This window comes from Odocoileus virginianus, chromosome 27 (assembly GCF_023699985.2).
Source record: "Odocoileus virginianus isolate 20LAN1187 ecotype Illinois chromosome 27, Ovbor_1.2, whole genome shotgun sequence".
Taxonomy (NCBI): Eukaryota; Metazoa; Chordata; class Mammalia; order Artiodactyla; family Cervidae; genus Odocoileus; species Odocoileus virginianus.
Genome location: NC_069700.1, coordinates 34,870,093 through 34,887,572, shown reverse-complemented (window position 1 = coordinate 34,887,572; position 17,480 = coordinate 34,870,093). Strand labels below are relative to the sequence as shown.

General features: G+C 55.2%; 1 protein-coding gene across 5 annotated transcripts in view; it reads left to right on the top strand.

The window, feature by feature from the left end:
* PACSIN1 (protein kinase C and casein kinase substrate in neurons 1) overlaps positions 1-17,480 on the top strand; it is a 64,543-nt gene that overhangs the window by 26,921 nt on the left and 20,142 nt on the right. For 2 of the 5 annotated variants that reach the window (XM_070456577.1, XM_070456580.1), the window contains exon 1: positions 7,912-8,154. The exons of the other annotated variants lie outside the window; for them this stretch is intronic. The gene's annotated coding sequence lies outside the window, so the exon portion shown is untranslated. Of the gene's footprint in view, positions 1-7,911; positions 8,155-17,480 lie in introns of those variants that run through there. 5 annotated transcript variants of the gene reach the window in all.

The window sequence follows — 17,480 nt, the reverse complement described above, 5'->3', positions numbered from 1 at the left end:
CTGTCTGAATTTTCTGCAATGGTGCAACTGATCAGTTTCTGCACTAAGGCGGTAGCTGTTAGCCACATGCAGCTGTTGAACACATGAGATGTGGCTAGTACAGCTAAGGAATAATTTTTTTGTTGTTGTTTTAGGAATAGTATTTTCAAATGTATTTCATTCCATTTAACTTAAATTTGAATAGTCAAATGGCACCAGTGGCCACTGTCATGAGCCGTGTTACCTTAGATGCCCTGAGCTGTCCCATGGTGCTCAGCAGCGTGCTGGCTCGTGGCGGCTCCGAGAGCTACTGAGCATACAGCTTGCTTGGAGTTGGACGGGTTCGTACTTAGAGGGCTCCCATCCAGCCCATCTCAGCTGGCACTCCGCCCCCCAGCCCCAGGTTCCAGAGAGAGGCTTGGTTATTTTTTTTAAACATATTTCTTTTTAAAAAAGTTATTATCATCTTGGCTGTGCTGGGTCTTCATGGTGGTGTGCGAGCTTTCTCTTGCCCGTGTGGGCCTAGTTACCCTGCGGCACGCGGGCTCTACTTTCCTGACCAGGGATGGGACCCACGTCCCCTTCATTGGAAGGCGGATTCTTAACCGCTGGACCACAAGGAAAGTCCTGAGGCTTGGTTTTTTTTTTTTTTTTTTTGGCCTTGCTGTGAGTCTTGTGGGATCTTAGTTCCCTCAACCTGGGATTGAACCTGGGCCCTTGCCAGTGAAAGCACGGAGTCCTAACTACTAAACCGTCAGGGAACTCCTGAGACTCAGGTGTTTTGAATGTTGCAAAAACCTGTCACCTTGTTGAGCATTTCCTAGCTGAGGCAACCCAGCCCATCCAGTACTTCAGAGTTCTTTGCTTCTGGTGAGAATTTTCTCAGTCCAGCATGGAATTGTTGATTATACCACGCCAGTCAGAAACTCGACCTGATAATTGAGTAAAAAGTAAATTTGTTTTCCAACTGAAAAACATGTGCAGTCTGTTTGATAGATAAAAATCTTTCAAAATGGGGGTTTCCTTGGTCAAAAAATATGTAAAAGGTCCCGGAGTGGTACAGAGGTTAGATATTGCTAATATAGTCTAGCACCCTCACTTTGAAGGAGAGAGGGGAGACCCAGGTCAGGTCTCTGGGCTGGAATGGGGCCAAGTTAGGACTAAAAGCTGGAGCTTCAGATTGATGGGAGAGGCCAGTGTCCCAGTGTGTGTGTGTGTGTCTGCCCTGGGCTGTCCGCCCCTAGAACAGTGATTGTGACTGTGTGGCATTCCCTTTGATGGCTGCGCAGACATTAGGGAGATGTAACAGCCTCTTTGATCACAGTGTCATGGAGTAGCTATTACAGGCTAGGAGCAGTGCTCCAGGTGTGCTCCCTGGGCTGATTGTATCACAGTGGGAGCTACCTGGAAAGAAGGTCACAAAAAAAAATGCAAAGTCTTGGGTCCCATCGTAGACCTATCCTGGTGCCCTGGTGTTCCCTACCCCCATCTGGAAACCCCAGCTCTTGTTACTCACGCCCTGGTGTAACCCTCGTCAGCCTCCTTGCATGGGCTCTAGGCTTGGCCATTGACTTGCTTTGGCCAGTGAGATGTTGGCCAGCAGGATGGAAGCAGAGGCTTGAGAGCTAAATGCTCACACCTTGGAGGAATTCCCAGGTGGCTCAGTGGTAAAGAATCCACCTGCCAGTGCAGGAGATGCAAGAGACTCGGGTTCAATCCCTGGGTCGGGAATATTCCCTGGGGTAGGAAACAGCAACTCATTCCAGTGTTCTTGCCTGGAAAGTTCCATGGACAGGGGAGCCTGGCTGGCTACAGTCCATGGGGTCACAAAGAGTCGGACACACATTGGTACTTGTCCTTTTGGACTGTATGCTCTTGGAACCCTGAGCTACCACATAAGTAGGGCCAGGTACTCGGCTGGAGAGACCAGGTGGGGATAAGGGCAGGGAGGGGAGGGGGCGAGGGGGAGGGACAGGTACTCAGCCAGCTGCCAGCCACCCCAGCATCCCAGTCCTGTGAATGAAGAAGCTGCTTTGGACATTCCAGCCCCAGCTGAGGCATGTGGAAATGAACCACCCAGCGGAACCCAGCCAGCCCACACCCTGGTGGTGGGGTGTTAATGACCAGGGTTCTTGACCTTCCCCAATCAATGGAAATTGATGAGCGACCAGACAAGAAATTCAGAGGCTTTAATGGGGACCTCTGCTGCAGCAGAGAGGGGCAGCAAGAACAAGCAGCAGGTCCCTCGCTTGTTTGCTCCCTGAGGGCGGCGAGCTTGTTCCTTATGTGGGGTGAGGGTGGGGGTGTGTCCAGGGGTCTGGCCAGAGGGGTCACTTAGGTGTTTTGCCCACCCTTAGGTGGTGGTGTGTGCAGGGAGCATGCATAGTAACTGCTTTTGCTCCCAACACCCTGTTTTTGCTTCAGGCTCTTCAGAAGTCACAGGTGGGTTTTTTGATCTCTTTGTATCTTTTGGGCCCAGAATTTGCCCCAAGTCCCATACAGTTTCATTGTATTTTGTCGCTCAAGGAGAGGTGTGTCCAGGTGCAAGCACTGCAGCACCACAGCAAAGGGTCCCGGACCCCAGCCTGTCAGGGGCTGGGGTGCTGGTTACTGCCAGGCAAGGCTCCCCACTTGACCCGTGCTCATGGGGGGTGGGAAGGGCTGGGGCTGCAGTTTTTTCCCACGGTGTTTGGCTACAGTAGGGCATTTCTTGTTTTAAAAGTTTTTATCTTGCTAAACTGCGCCTCTCCTAGTCCTTTGGCAAAAGGAAGAGGCTTTTTTTAGGGCTGTCATTATCCACAGTCGTTGGTCTTTCTGGGTCGCTGACTTCTCCAGCCACACATCTGGGGTGTATCAGGTGAAAAGAAAACCCAGAGAACTCTTTGCCCTGTCATTCTTTGGGTTCTGAGGTCTCTAGTAGTCAGCCAGTCTTCTTTTCTCCCCTTTTAGAGTCGTCTTATATTTGTTTATGTCCAGGACTTTTAGCTGGACTTTGCAGAAGGTGGAGGGACAAGTACATTTACTCCATCTTGCCAGGAACCAGAAATCTAGATTTGCCTGTTCTTGAGCTTCATATAAATAGAATCCGTTTAGTATGCTCTGTAAAGTTTGGCTTCTCTTGCTCATCATAATGTCTTGAGATGTTTTTCATGTAATTGTGTGTAGCTGGATGTTTTTCATTGCTGTATAATATTCAACTGTGCGAGCAAACCGCACAGTAGAATTTGCACTGTGGAGTCCTAGACAGCAGTGAAAAAGCAAATGATCTCAACTGCATGCAATAACCCCATGATTTATTGATCAGTCCCTCTGTGGATGGGCATCTGGGTTGCTTCCAGTTTGGAGCTATTATGAGCAAAGCTGCTACAAGTGCTCTTGGTCGTAGGTTTCAGTGGCCACAAACACTCATTTCTGTTGGGAATAAATATTGCAAAAGCCTCTCAACTGGTCTCTTCATTTCAGCTGTTGCCTCCTTCTAGTCAGTTTCCCACATCAAAGCCACAGTGATCTTTTGAAAACATTAACTGGATCTCTTCCCCACCCTTGCTCTACCAGCGGCTTCCTCTCTTGCTTAGAATAAAATCCAGATCCATCCTCACCATGGGCCTTGTGGACCATGTTCTCTGTTCCTACACCTGCCCACCCACCCGTCCACCCATCCATTCACTGTGCCCGTGCTGTTCCCTCTGCCAGAGACACTCTTCCCCCAAATCATCACATACCCCCTTTGCCTTTTATACAGGTCTCTGTTCAGATGTTACCTTTTCAAAGAGGGATTCTAGGGACTTCCCTGGTGGTCCAGTGGTTAAGACTCCACTCTTCCACCGCAGGGGGCATGGGTTTGAGCCCTGGTCAGGTAACAAAGATCCCATATGCCATATGGCATGGCCAAAAAATAAAAAATTAAATAAAAGATTTTAAAAAATTAAGTTAAAAGTTAAGTATTAGAAAAAAAGGATTCTAAAATGGTCCCCACTCATCCTCTATTCCTTTACCCACATTACTTTTCTTGATGGTACCCAGAGCCACTTGAACTCTTACTGTACTGTGTGTCTCCCACTTTGGCATGAAACATCCACGGGGTTATCCCATGGTTCTGTGCTGTGTCCCACCGCCTAGAGCTGTGCTGCATATAGTAGGTGCTCAGGAAACGTTTGTTAAATATATTAAAGACACTAAGACGGGATCTGGGTGGACGCCTCAGTTCTGACACCAGCGTCATCTTCAAGCTGCATCACAGGCCAAGTCCCCACGACTCTAATTTCCTGGGATCTTGTGACAATGCAGACTCTGATCTGGAGGTCTGGGTTGGGACCTGAGATGCTGGCTGTCGTCCCAGCTCCCAGGGGATGCCCAGGATGTGGGTTCTGAGACCCAGACTTTGAATAGTGAGGCCGTTACTGCTCTGAACTGGTTTCCACACCTGTTCGTTGTGGAAAGCAAGTGGTGATGTGTGTAAATCACGGTGCATGGTGCCTGGCCTTAGCACACTCTCAGTAAGTTTCAACTACCCCTCCTCTGGGGGCTTTCAGGGTCTGAACCTTGAAGCAGCTGTTGAATTTCTCCCTCTGATCCTCTCCATCCCCCCTTGTTTGGTCCCCTCCACTGACCCTCAGCAGAGCCTTGTCCAGGTTATGTCTCCATTGCTGGCCAGCCCCACCTGTCATGGGCAGGGGCCTGGGGAGGGTTCTGGTACTTTGACAGTCGTGGGGAATTATGCAAATGAAATGCAAAGCAGCAGTTAATAAGCCCTGATTGTGTTTGCGCAGCACTGGGGAACACGGAGGATTACTGCTGGTCTGGGGCGGGGGATGGGGACCATGATGCTCTTTGGGTTGGGGAAGGAGGCAGTGACAAAAGGGATTGGCTTCTCTGGGGGCACGAGAGCAGCTCCCTGTGGCCTGGGCGAGGCCCCCTCCTTATTTGTAGACTGATCTAACCTGTGGGACTGGAACACGATTAAGGTCCAGGAGGTCGGGCACAGGGTGTGTGTGTGTGTGTGTGTGTGGGTGTGTGTGTGTGGATTAGGGAGTGTCCCTGGGCCTGTCTGGGGCCTACAAGTTGCAGATGGCAACTCCTTGATGTTTTTCTAGCTCAAGTAACATGCAGAGGAAAGTCACCACAGAACTGGCAGAGGAGACATCCCCAGCAGTCCAGGGGTTGACTCCATTCTTCTATTGCAGGGAGTTCAGGTTCGAACCCTGGTTGGGGAACTAATATCCCACAGGCCAAAAAAAAAACACCACCAAAAAGACAAAAAACTTGGCAGAGGACGATTTTCCCCTGAATGGGGGTCCACGTGGGAAGAAGGAGACAAGGAAGGTAGGAAATAAAGAAGGAGTAGTTTTGAAGGGCACAGACTGACAGGTGTAACCTGTTACCGGTATTTTTGCTGGTTTAGGGGGTCTCTTATCAATGTCAACTTTGGCAAAAACTAAGTCTGTCCAATCTTGTTGTCTTCTTCCCTCATGAACCTCTCCTGGGGACCCTCCCAACAGCAGATGGGGCTGGATCAGGCTGATGGAGGTGGGTGGGGGGCGGCTGTCTTTGATATCCCTGGATGGAGCTGGCTGTTTAGGAGAAAGATGATCCGAGGCTGGGGGCTGGCAGGCGGGCCGGGGGCTCTGCTTACAGGGCCTCCCAGGAACTCAATCCCTCCCTGCCCCCTAGCTCTCCTGGGAGCCTCTGCTCTCAGGCACCAGGCATCTGCACACTCTAGGCCTGGGTGTGGACCTCACTGACTGTTGAGGACCTCCAGGTCTCACACACAATATCAGGCCTCTGGACCAAGGAGGCCAGGCTGGAAGTCACCTCTGAGGTCATTTGGGGGGATCCTCACTCATGCCCACTATTTGACTTCGAGTACATGTGACCCTGTTCTGCCTTGATCTAAGGATGAGAAGCATCCTTTTAGAAAATGGGTGGCCATCACCATGTTGCCCAATCAGATCTTTCCTAATGGAACCCATGGGATAAGCTTGGCAGGCAGGGAGTTCAAATCCCAGCCCAGGCATTTTCTGCCTTTGTCCTCTTGGGGAAATTGCTTAACCACTCAGAGCCTCTTTCCTCATCAGTCCTGGAGCCTCACAGAGATGCTGCTAGAGAACAAGGGTCCAGTAAATCCACTAGCCCGTCACCCCTGAGGGCAGAGACTTTGTTTTGCTGGTGGCCCACATCCCAGCATGTAGAACCCCAGGCACAGAGTAGGTGCCTAGTCAATATGCGGTGAATGAATGAAGTGCCCCATTTCATCTGTTCCAAGATGATTTCCCCCTCACAATTGACATCACTGATATTAGAATGCTTTATACGCTCTTTATTAATAGCATGTCTTGATTTAATTGGCAGCAGTCTTATGACCGAGAGGGTTTTAGATGGGATGAACTGTGGAAGAGGCTGTCACTGTATTAACAGGCACTTTTTTGCTTAATTTTTGATGGGCCTCCGCTTCTTTCTGATTGCGTGTGCCCTCTCTGGGCTGTGCGGGACCCCTGAGTATTGCCCTGGGGCACAGGGCCTTCAGTGACCCTGCCTGAGGTCTTTCTGAGGCTGTCCTGGGCTGAGGGTAGCGCATCCTGTGGGGAACACTGACCTAAAGACCCTTCTTGGCCTAAAGACCCCCTCCCCTGGCCCCCACTGGATGTTATCTATCCTTCTTGGGTGGTGGCAGGGCTCTCTGAAGTCTGGAATTCTTTTTGGGGAAGGGGGTCTATTTTGTTCAATCCTGTCTTAATTCCAGGTACCAGGACTGGACAGCAACTAGGGGGTGGGGGGTATCTGTGAGTGCCTAGGCTGAGGGGCTGTAGATGGGATCTAGTCTGGACCAGGCAGAGGACTTTCAGAATGAGGGAGAGGAATTGGGGGAGGTGGACCTGTCTCCCCACCCTCCCACAGTCCCCTCCAGGCCCTCCAGCTGCAGACTGAGAGACCGTAGGCAGATTAGTGTCCAGAGGAGCAGACGGAGCCTCCTAGGAAGGGGCTCATTGTTCAGTCCCCTGGTTGGGATGCTCATTTGTGTCACCAGTCCCCTCCCACGAGGCCAGGGTTGGGGGCTTGTGTGTACAGCTGTGATTTTGTTGGGGAAGAGTTTGTGCATTCTATGTTCCAGATTCATTAGATGTGTGTACACATGTCAAAGATAGGTGTACATTTATATTAGTGTTACAGTTATATGTATGTGTGTGTTATCTGTACGCGTATAGGTAAGTACACAGACTTGTGGAAATGCACATGTGCAAATACATATAATGAGTGTTTGTATGTGTAAATATGTCATTGGCATGCACATGTGCGTGGGCAAGTATTGGTGTGGATGGGGCATACATGTGGAGTACATGTTTGCTGTGGGGTGTGTGGGACAGCCCTGGCCTGTGGGAGCAACACCAGAATCAGAATCACAAGGCCTGGCTGCCAATAAGGAGCCCAGGAGCCTTGGATGCCCAGACAGGTTGTTTTACTACTATGGGCCTCAGTTTCCAACCTGTAAAATGGGTATGGAATCTCGTGGAATGAGATCGTAGAGGAGCGTCTCACCTTGGCCTGACCCAGAAAAATCAAGTCTGAAATTGAGGAGTGACTGAATGATAATAAATGATTAAGCAAGTAGAAATGTTTTGCAGAGCGACACATGGTAACATTTTAAGGGCCTGAGGGAAGCATGTGGAAAGATGCAACTTCCAAATTCTTGAAGGCATTTTGGGAGGCAGGGTCTTGGGGACCCCTGCGCCGCCCCGCCGTGGGGCGTGGCTGCCGGAGCCCGGGAAGGTGAAGCGTGCGCGTGCCCGCCCGGAGGTGCGGGCACCGCGCGGGAGGCGGGCGTCCCCTGGTGTCCGCGGGAGGGAGGCTGGCTGAGCCAGCATTGCCCAGTTGCCATGGAAACGAGCAGACGGAGGTGGGCGGCGGGAGAAGGAGGCGGATCGGGAGGAGGGACGGGGAGGAGGCGGCGGCGGCGGCGGGCGGCGGGGAGCCGGCGTCTGCAGCCCTGGAGCCGCCGCGTTTGCGAGCGAGTGGTGGAGGGAACCCAGAAGGACAGAGCCCCCGGCCCGGGCGCCAGGCCCTCTGCCTGCCCGCCGCCACGGAGCAGGAGGAGGGCAGCCGGCCCCTTCGGCCCCGGCCTGGCCCAGCGGGGGCCGCACGCGCCTCCGTGCCCGGGGCTTGGTGCCCAGACGGGCCCAGGTAGGCATCTCGGTGGGGACAGCCGGAAGATGCTGTCCGGAGACTGCGGCCGGCGTCCGCTCCTGCCTTCCTACCGGCAGGACCCGGGAGCAAGCCCTGGGGCCAGTGGGCCTGGTGGGGCGCAGCCTGCGTCCCCAGAGGCCCTCTGCAGAAGCTGGGTCCTCCCCATCAGGACTGTCCCCGTTACTGCCCCTCTGTGCTTCCGTCCCTTTCTGCACCCCTGCCACAGGTCCTTACCAGAGAAGCACCCCTTTCCTCGCAGAGTGGGCCCTGGGGGCCAGAGCTTCCAGGAGCCCGTGGTACTGCTGCTCCCCAGGCTGAGGGGGGTGGCAGTGGGGATGGGGGGGAGGATGTCCCCCACCCCTGCTCGGGGCAGTCCTAGGCCCTGGCCATCGGGAACCAGCAGGCCCACCTCCTACCCCCACACCAGCAGCCTCCTTGTTGGCCCCCCTGTGGTCTCAGGGCCTGGGCTTAGACCCCCGGTCAGGGAGGAGACCTCTCTCTTCTCCCCCAGGCTCTGGCCCTTCCAGCCTTGCTCTCCCGGTAGACCCAGTTCCCCCAGATCTCCCAAAGGGCCCTGTCCCACCTGGCCCATTAGCAAGTCCAGGGTCTCCATGCTGGGTGGGGGCCCGCCCTGATGGGGTGGGGTGCCCAAGGCCCTCCCTTCCCCTCTCTGTCCCTCTGCAGCGTGGCCCCTGGGATGGACTCAGATGCTGCTGGGGGAGCTGGGGCACTGCAGAGGAGACTCTGCTGCTGCCCGGGAGGGGGTGGGGCCGGGCCTGGGGAGAAGCTGGGCGGCACTGCCTGCCTGTGGGCACAGAGCGGGCATGAGGGCCTGTGGCAGAGCAGTGGGCACAGAGCACCGGCCCGGGGGGCCCCTGGGCCACAGCTGAAGGGCCTCGGCCAGCATGGGGGGAGATCCCAGCCCAAGGGGGCAGGGGGTTGTGTGTCAACCCCCAGCCTGCCCAGGGGGATTAGGACCCGAAGGGTCTGCCCCGTTCTCCCGCCTGCCCTCCATCCCCAGCAGCCCCTGAGAGCTGGGCTGGCTCCTTGGCTGGGTCTCGGCACCACACTGGAGCTCCCCCTTCCCTGGGCACTCGGGGGCCCTGGGATAGGGCCGAGGTGATGGGGTCAGGGGACGCGTGCTGAGAAGCTGACGTGGCTCCGTTCATTCATTTCTGCAAACCGTAGTTGCACTTGCTGAATATAGGTACAGAGGTCTCCTACTTCGAGATTAAGGGCCCAGATGAGAGGGTGGGCCTGGGGGTGGCAGGAACTGGGTGGGGAGGTGCAGATTTGCTCAGAAGCCAGCAACCCAGTAACCGGTGTGCACCGCCCCCTTGTCTCCGAGTCCTGGCACTCTCCTTCCGACCAGCGTCCATCCCATCCCCACCAGGACAGGGGCCGGTGAGGCCTGGAGGGCAGACTCTTTTGGCAGAAGCTGTAAAGAGCTGACCCTTCCTCAGAACTCCCGCTCCTGTTTGGCCTTCTCTAGGCCACAGCCCCCCTCTCCACCATTTTCTCTGTCCCACACGTTCTGGGCTCTGTGTTTGCTCGCTCTGTCTCCTCCTCTGTTGCCCCCAGACTCTGGGGCAGTCCACACCAGAACGGAAGCCCCACCAGTGGGCTCACGGCCCAGGGCGCCCGGGCCCCACCCCCCGCAGCCTTCCCTGCGTTGGCGGGAGCTGAAGGGCGGCTGTAGGAGCATCAGAGGCCCTGGGACTAGAGCAGTTTGGCCTGGGCTGGCCCTCCCCGCCTGCCCCTGGTGTAGGAGGTCTGGGGAGAGGAAGCAGCATCTCCACTTGGCTCTCAGGGCTCCAAAGCTGAGCTCCGGACTTCCTTAAATTGGTCCTTCTGCTGTGTGTGCTCCCCATCTTGGGAAGCAGCACCCCCCTGCCAGGCGCTCAGGCCCAAACCCCAGCACTACCTGGACGCCTCGCTTTCACGTCCAAACCATCAGCAAATCCTCTTGGCCCCAAAGTCAGTATCTTCCAACTCCAAGCACCTCTCACCAGCTTCCGGCATTAGCGCCTTGCTCCGAGTCCCCATCTTCCCTCACTTGCGGGGGAGGGTGGGGGGCTGCAGCTGCCTGCCAGTAGGTGCTCCCTGTAATACGCGCTCCCCCTCACCTCCCCCAGCAGCCAGGGATCTTTTGAAACCTAAGTCAGGTCACACCCCACCTCTTCTCACACCCTGCAGTGGCTCCTGTCTCACTCGATGCAGGGCGGGGTGGGGGGAAGTCATAGGCCCCCCTCTGACCTACAAGCCGCCATGTGTCTGCATCACCTCCCACTCAGCCTCCTTGACTTCAGCCTTCCCCCTCACTCCCCCTGCTCCAGCCACGCGGCCCCCTTGTTCCTCAACCCTGGCAGCTGGGCTTCACCCCAGGGCCTTTGCACCGTCTGTTCCTGTGTCGTAAACACTCTTCCTCCAGATATCTGCATGGCGCCCTCCCTTACCTCTGCTCAAATCCCACCTTCTGAGAACGGCCTTCTCCAACCAGCCTGTGTAAAACAAAACCACTCCTCAGCCCCCACCATCCCTCCCTGTTCCCTCCGCTTGCCTGTTCTTCCCGAGCCTTTGTCACCTTCTAACACACTTGATCATTTACTTTTTTGACCAGGTTCTTGTCTTGCCAGTCCTTTAGAACGTCAGCTCCTTGAGGCACGGAGCTTTCTGGCTTGTTCACAGTGTAGCACGGAGCTGCACCGGGAGGATCAGGGCTGCAATTAGAGCCAGGAGTGTTTGGCTCAGTGGCTGGCCCCCCTGCCTCTGCAGGGTAACGGGCAGGTGGGTTTCAGCCTCACAGGGGAAGGGATGCAGTGTCCACTCCCCACCCAGCCCCGGACTGGGCAGTTACCCCAGGGCATCTAGTGGGACAAGATGTCCTTCAAGGACTGAGTGTGTGCTTCTTGCCTTTCTCTGCCTAGCCGTGGCCCCAGAGCTCTCCTCAGCCAGGAAGGGGCAGAGAGCGAGCTGCATGCCCCCCACCCCAGTGCTGCTCAGGGTGGGGGGGCCCTCCTTCCTGCTCAGAGTTCTGTGCCCCTCCTTCCTGCTCAGAGTTCTGTGCCTTCAGGAAAACCTGCGGTGCACGCCCCAGGAGCATCACCCCCAGGGCGGGCAGACCTGGTTCCTGCCCCTCCAGACTGGAGATGCGGAGGGCTCGGGACAGGACACATCTTGTCAGGACAGAGTGTCCGCCTGTGGGATGAGTGGTCTCGAGGAGACGCACCCACAGCAGAGGGGATGGGGCCCTGTCTTCCCACCAGCTCCCACCCCATCTGTGGAGACTGAGACGGGGCTGTGGTTAGAGTGGGTCACTGGAGGTGGTCCCTGGAAACACTGAACATGTGGAGGTGAGGCAGGAAGCGTTCTTGATTAAGCAGGTTCCCGCTGTGGGCAGTGGCATCTCCATCCAGCGGCCCCTCAGAGAAGCAGTGTAGGACACGCCCCAGATGAGCCCCCAGGAAGGTGGGGAACTGGGGTGTGTGTCCACCAGGTCAGCTGGTCGTTACCTGAGGCTGCCCCAACTTCCCTCTTCTGGGCTTGATTTTCTTTAGCTGTTGTTAATGTTTATCATCTAATGAGTGATATTTATCCACTGCTTAGTTTCCTGCCAGCGCTGGAGTGTAGGCCCCTTGGGGGAAGCCTGGTCTCCTTCCCTACTGAGCCTGCAGCACGCAGAACGGGCTTCCAGGCTCCCTAGAGGTGGGTGAGCCTAATGAGATGTCACCCCACCCGCTTGGCCTGGGAGCTGGGTAGCGCAGAGCAGAAGGGAGGGCCTGGGGCCTGGTGGGGCTGGAGGAAGAGGGGAAAGGCTGGGGAGGGTGAGGAGCTGAAGTCTGGGGTCCAAGGAGCGGCTGGGAGGAGGGGAGGGGAGGGTCCCTTCCACCCTTTCCTCCTGGGATGGGCCCACCCATTTCCTTCAGCTCCATGTCTCTCGGGGGTCTGCCTCGCTCAGTCTCCCCATTTGCTTCCATCCCTTTGCTGCCTCCCCGCCTTGGGGTTTATAGTTTCTGGAGGCAGGCCCTCTGGGGACTGTCTGGGTCACCCACCTCACAGGAGATGGAGGTTGGGTAGTCTGGTTTTTAGATCCAATGAGAAGAAGGCAAGACAAAGCCAGGTCTGGGACCATCTCTTTCCAGGGTACCTGGAGACCTGGGGCTCTAGATGAAGCGCAGCTGTCTCATGGAAAGCGGTTCTAGCTGGGGTGCTGTAACAGACCACCACAGATTGGGCGGTTTAAACAGCAGACATTGATTTCTCACAGTGTGGAGGCTGGGAGTCCGACATCGAGGGCCTGTTGGGGCCCTGGTGAGACTCGTCTTCTGGGCTTGTCGACAGCGGCCCCGCTGTGTCCTCACCCGGCGCCCCCGTCTGCTGGAGCCTGGGGAGAGGGCGTGGCCCTCCCTTCCTTTAACGTGGACACTGATCCTGTTGGATTCGACCTCACCCCGTGAACTCATTTAACTTTAATCACCTCCTGAAAGCCTTTTTCCAAATGCAGTCGCTTCGCGGGGATAGAGCATCACTGTATAAACTTGAGGGGAATCCATGGCTGATTCATGTCAATGTATGGCAAAAACCACTACAATATTGTGAAGTAATTAGCCTCCAACTAATAAAAATAAATGGAAAATAAAAAAACTTGAGGGGACACGGTTCAATCCTTAGCAAATGTCTGCTGGATGTTGGTCCATAGAGGGGAGAAGGAGATGTGAGGGCATCCAGGGAGATGCTTCCTTGGTGGCTCAGAGGGTAAAGAATCCGCCTGCAATGCAGGAGACTCGGGTTCTGTCCCTGGGTGGGGAAGATCCCCTGGAGAAGGGAAAGGCAACCCATTCCAATATTATGGCCTGGAGAATTCCATGGACAGAGGAGCCTGGCGGGCTACAGTTCATGAAGTCACAAAAAGTCGGACACAGCTGCGGGACTAACACCAGGGAGATCACCCAGACAGCCTCCTGTTTTGAAAGCTCTGAAGCTCTGGGAAGTGTGAGTAATAATACCCATGGTAATAATAACGGTGAATTCAGACCAACTCCTTGGGGTTCAGGTAGCATCACCTCCATTTTGCAGATGAGGAAACTGAGGCACAGAGCATTTAAGCCATTTGCCAAAGTCACACCGCCCGTAAAGTGGCAAAGCTGGGATTCGAACCCGGTCTCCCTGTCCAGCCCCACGGCAGGGCCATAACCAACCACTCTTAGTGCTGACCTGGCGGAGAGCAGGCTGTCTCCTGAGACAGCGAGGCGTGGTTGAAGGCGGGGGTGCTGAGGAGCCGCACCAGGGTGTGGGGTGAAGTGGGCATCTTGGGGGCACTGAGCTGGCCCTCGAAGGGAAGCAGGGCAGTTTTGGGGAGAGGCGATCCATGGGAAGGGGGACGGCGTGCACCCCAGGCCGCAGGGAAGGTGTGAACAGAACCCGGAGTCAGCCTGGGGGGGTGTGTCACGGGGAGGGCCGAGAGGACAGCGTGTTCCAGCTGACCTGGACCCTTCCTGCTGCCTCAGAAGCCCCAGCAGGGGCTGGTGAGGGTCCTTGTGTGGCCCCAGGCCAGGCACAGTGAACTCGTCCATGTCCGGGTGACCTGAGGATTGGGGAGCTGTGGGAATGTTTGTGGAAGCTGAGGCCCACCCTGGGTGAGGGCACGCAGCTTTGGCTTCCCGGGGCCCCGTCCAGGCTTGAGCTGAGCTGGTCCCTTCGGCCAGGAGGGCCGGGGTGATACCCGTGGAGTGACTCTGGGCACTGGGGCAGGGGAGGGACTCACCCCTGGGTCTGCGTCTGACCCTGCCTCCCCCCTGCTGTGTGACCTTGGACATGTTATTTAACCTCTTTGGGTCTCAGAGAAGGCAGAGAAGTCACTACCTATTTCAATGTGGGTTTTTTATTTATTTATTTATTTATTTTAATTGGAGGCTAGTTACTTTACATTGTTGTGGTGGTTTTGCCATACTTCGACATGAACCAGCCGTGGGTGTACATATGCCCCCCATCCTGAACGCCCTTCCCACCTCCCTCCCCACCCCATTCCTCTGGGTCATCCCAGAGGACCAGCTTTGAGTGTCCTGCTTCATGCATTGAATTTGCACTGGTCATCTGTTTTACATATGGTGATATACGTGTTTCACTGCTATTCTCTCGTATCATCACACCCTCGCCTTCTCCCACAGAGTCTAAAAGTCTGTTCTTTAAAACTGTGTCTCTTTTGCTGTCTTGCATATAGGGTCGTTGTTACCATCTTTCTAAATTCCATATATATGTGTTAATGTACTGTATTGGTGTTTCTCTGACTTACTTCACTCTGTAAAATAGGCTCCGGTTTCATCCACCTCGTTAGAACTGACTCAAATGCATCCTTTTTTATAGCTGAGTAATATTCCATTGTGTATATTTTGGGGGTGTTATGATTCATTTATATATTTAATGGGTTGTTATGAGGATTATAAATAGAGTGTATGAAGAGATTGGCACACAGTAGGTACTCAGAAATGGTTGTGGTTGATGTGAAGGGAGAATGAAGCGGGGGGATGACAGGCCGAGGCTGTTGACACCTATTTTGCCTGGACTTCGGGTCTCTGAGGAGGGAGGGCACCTCCCCAAGGGCAGAAACATCACGGGGAGTCATGGAGGAAGAGACTGTGGACTTGGACCCTGAGGGCTGACCAGGAGGAGAGGAAGGGGCCCAGAGACAGAGGACAGGAGGAACCTGGGACCCCCATTCTTCTGGGATGCTGGCTCTTGGTTGTGTCTTTATCAGCATTTATTGGACATCGACTCTGCAGGTGACTGTATTTGACTTTAGAGTACAGAATTCAGTGTTTCTGCTATTTACTGAATGAATGTTTCAAAAGGTTGACATTTTTTTCATTCATTCAATAAATAAGTCTTGTGCACTTTCTATGTGCCAGGCACTGCTCTGGATGTTGATAAAATACAGTAGAGAGTCAGACAAAATCGCTAGGCTTACAGAGTTGATGTTTTAAGTGGGAGAGGAAGACAGCAAGCGTGATGACTACTGTGTTGAGAGACTGTCGCATGGTGACAAGTGTTATGCAGATTGCAAAAGTGAGGAGGAAAGGGAGAAAGGAGGAGAGCTGGGGTGGGAAAAGAGTTGAGATTTGAAATAGGGGGAGGTCAGGACATTGGAGCAGAACTGGAAATCTGGGGGTGGGGGTGGGGAACCATTCCTAGTAGGTGCAAAGGCCCTGGGGTTAGAACAGCAAGGAAGTCAGTAGAGCTGGAGGAGATAAAGAATGGTAGGAGGTGAGGCCAGAGGGGCAAGGGGAGGGCCAGCGGGTTGTGCAGGGCCTCCTGGCAAGGAACTGGACTCCTCAGCGGAAATGGGGAGCCACGGGAGGAATGTGAATAGTGCGCTGGAAGAGTCAGATTTAGCTTTTACCAGGTTCTTCCTGGCTGCTGCCTGGGGAACAGACCAGGGTTGGGGAGAGACAAACAAGGTCAGAGGCAGGAGGACCAGGCTACTGAGGGGAGGTAGGGGCTCTGGGGCCAGTGTGGCTGAGGGTAAAGCTCAGGACCTGCTGATGGGTTGGGTAGAGGGTGGGAGGAGAATGCAAAGCCAGATGACTCCGAGGCCTGTGGTTTTTAGTGACTAAAGCCGTGTGAGCCCACACCGTGCCGTCCACACCGGGCCTGCCCTCCCCACTTCACCCCTGAGGCTCATGTCCCTAACTCTTCTGTCCCTTCTCCAGGTTAGGGGTTGAGGGAACGTGACCACAGCCTCTGCCCTCAAGGTCTTTTAAAGGCAGCTAGCAGTGGGCTTGGGGCCTGAGGGGGGACACCCACCTTTCACCCTGGGGCTCCTTTCTCTCTAAAGCTGAGGTCAAGGGCAGCATTGAAACTTCAGATTTTCAGAGGGGTCTGTGTTTTTCAAAAAGAGCTTACTTCCCTTTTATTATTTGATATTCGAAGGCTCAGGTATTGTTTTCTCATCATACGAGTTAGAAAACTGGGACCCCCATGGTGCAAGCCGGCTTAGATCTCATTGGTCAGCAGTCAAGCTGGGGCCAGAGCCCTGCACCGCTGATGCCACACCTGTGCCAAGGGCTGCACCATCCTTGCAGGCCGGAAAGGCCTGGCACCTCCCCTGGCTCCACAGAGAGGCTAGTGTTGGTGTTAGCTGCTCAGTCGTGTCCGACTCTTTGTGACCCCGTGGATCACAGCCTGCCAGGCTCCTCTGTCCGTGGGATCCTCCAGGCAGAAATCCTGGAGTGGTTTGCCGTGCCCTTCTCCGGGGGATCTTCTTGACTCAGGGATCAAACCCGGGTCTCCTGCAATGCAGAGAGGGTCCACCCTGAAAAGGGACCCCCACCCCCATTCCAGCAACAGAGGTGACAAATCCGTAGTGAGAGCTGGCAGTCTCCTTGAGTCAGGTCTCAGCCCCTGGGCACTCATCTGCACTGTGGGGGTGACAACGGCCCCCACCTTCCAGGGCTGCGGTGGAGGTTAGAGCTGTCAAGGCGTGCGAACAGGCCTTGGCCCCAAGTCTGCGCTCCACAAATGCCAACTGTTGTCGTTAGGGATAAAGGGCTTTCTGGGCCTCACAGCTTTACAGCCACAGCGAGGAAGGTCAGATGGGCGCTGTGCCCATTTGATGGCCTGAGGAGCGCTGAGTGCAGATGGGGCTCACCCACCAGGAGCAGCGAATTCCGGCCACACTGGCTTCCTGACCTGAGAGATGCTGTGCTCCGTAACGGCAGCCCCTGACCGCCGTTCAGGGAGGCCCCGGCGTTTGCCAGAGTGAGGTCGCCCACCTGCACCCTGGGTGGGGGCATGAGGCCGTTTGGAGGAGGCAGGGGCGAGTTGGGGTGGTGTGTCTGGCCACGCGGTGCTGGAGGCTCCCACGCCTCCTCCCACTTCCCCGTCCCAATGCTGCCTGCCTGGCCTCCTGGACCACCTCTGCGCGTCTGTTCCGGGGTGAGAGCCGGCTGGACCCTCTCCTCTGTCTGATCTAATCCTTCAGGCTGGTTGCATCACTCCCGTTTGACAGCAAGGCCCAGCAAGGCCATGTGAATTGCCTGGCATCACACAGCATCTTGGTGGCAGAGCAGGAACCCCAAGGCTAGAGCTATTTCCACTGCACATTCTGCCTCAGCCGGGAGCCAGGAGACCTTGCCTGCATCCAGGATGGGACCACAGCCAGTTCCACCCTCCCTGGATTGGACAGGCTGGAGAGTGGCCTCTGCTCTCATGCATTCCCTCCTAGCCTGACTTGCCAAGTCTTGACTGCTGTCCCCTCCCTCCACGCTTCGAGTACAACCTTGTCCTGGCTCCCAGCTTATTCAGCTCTCCTCCAACACCTGGAGCCT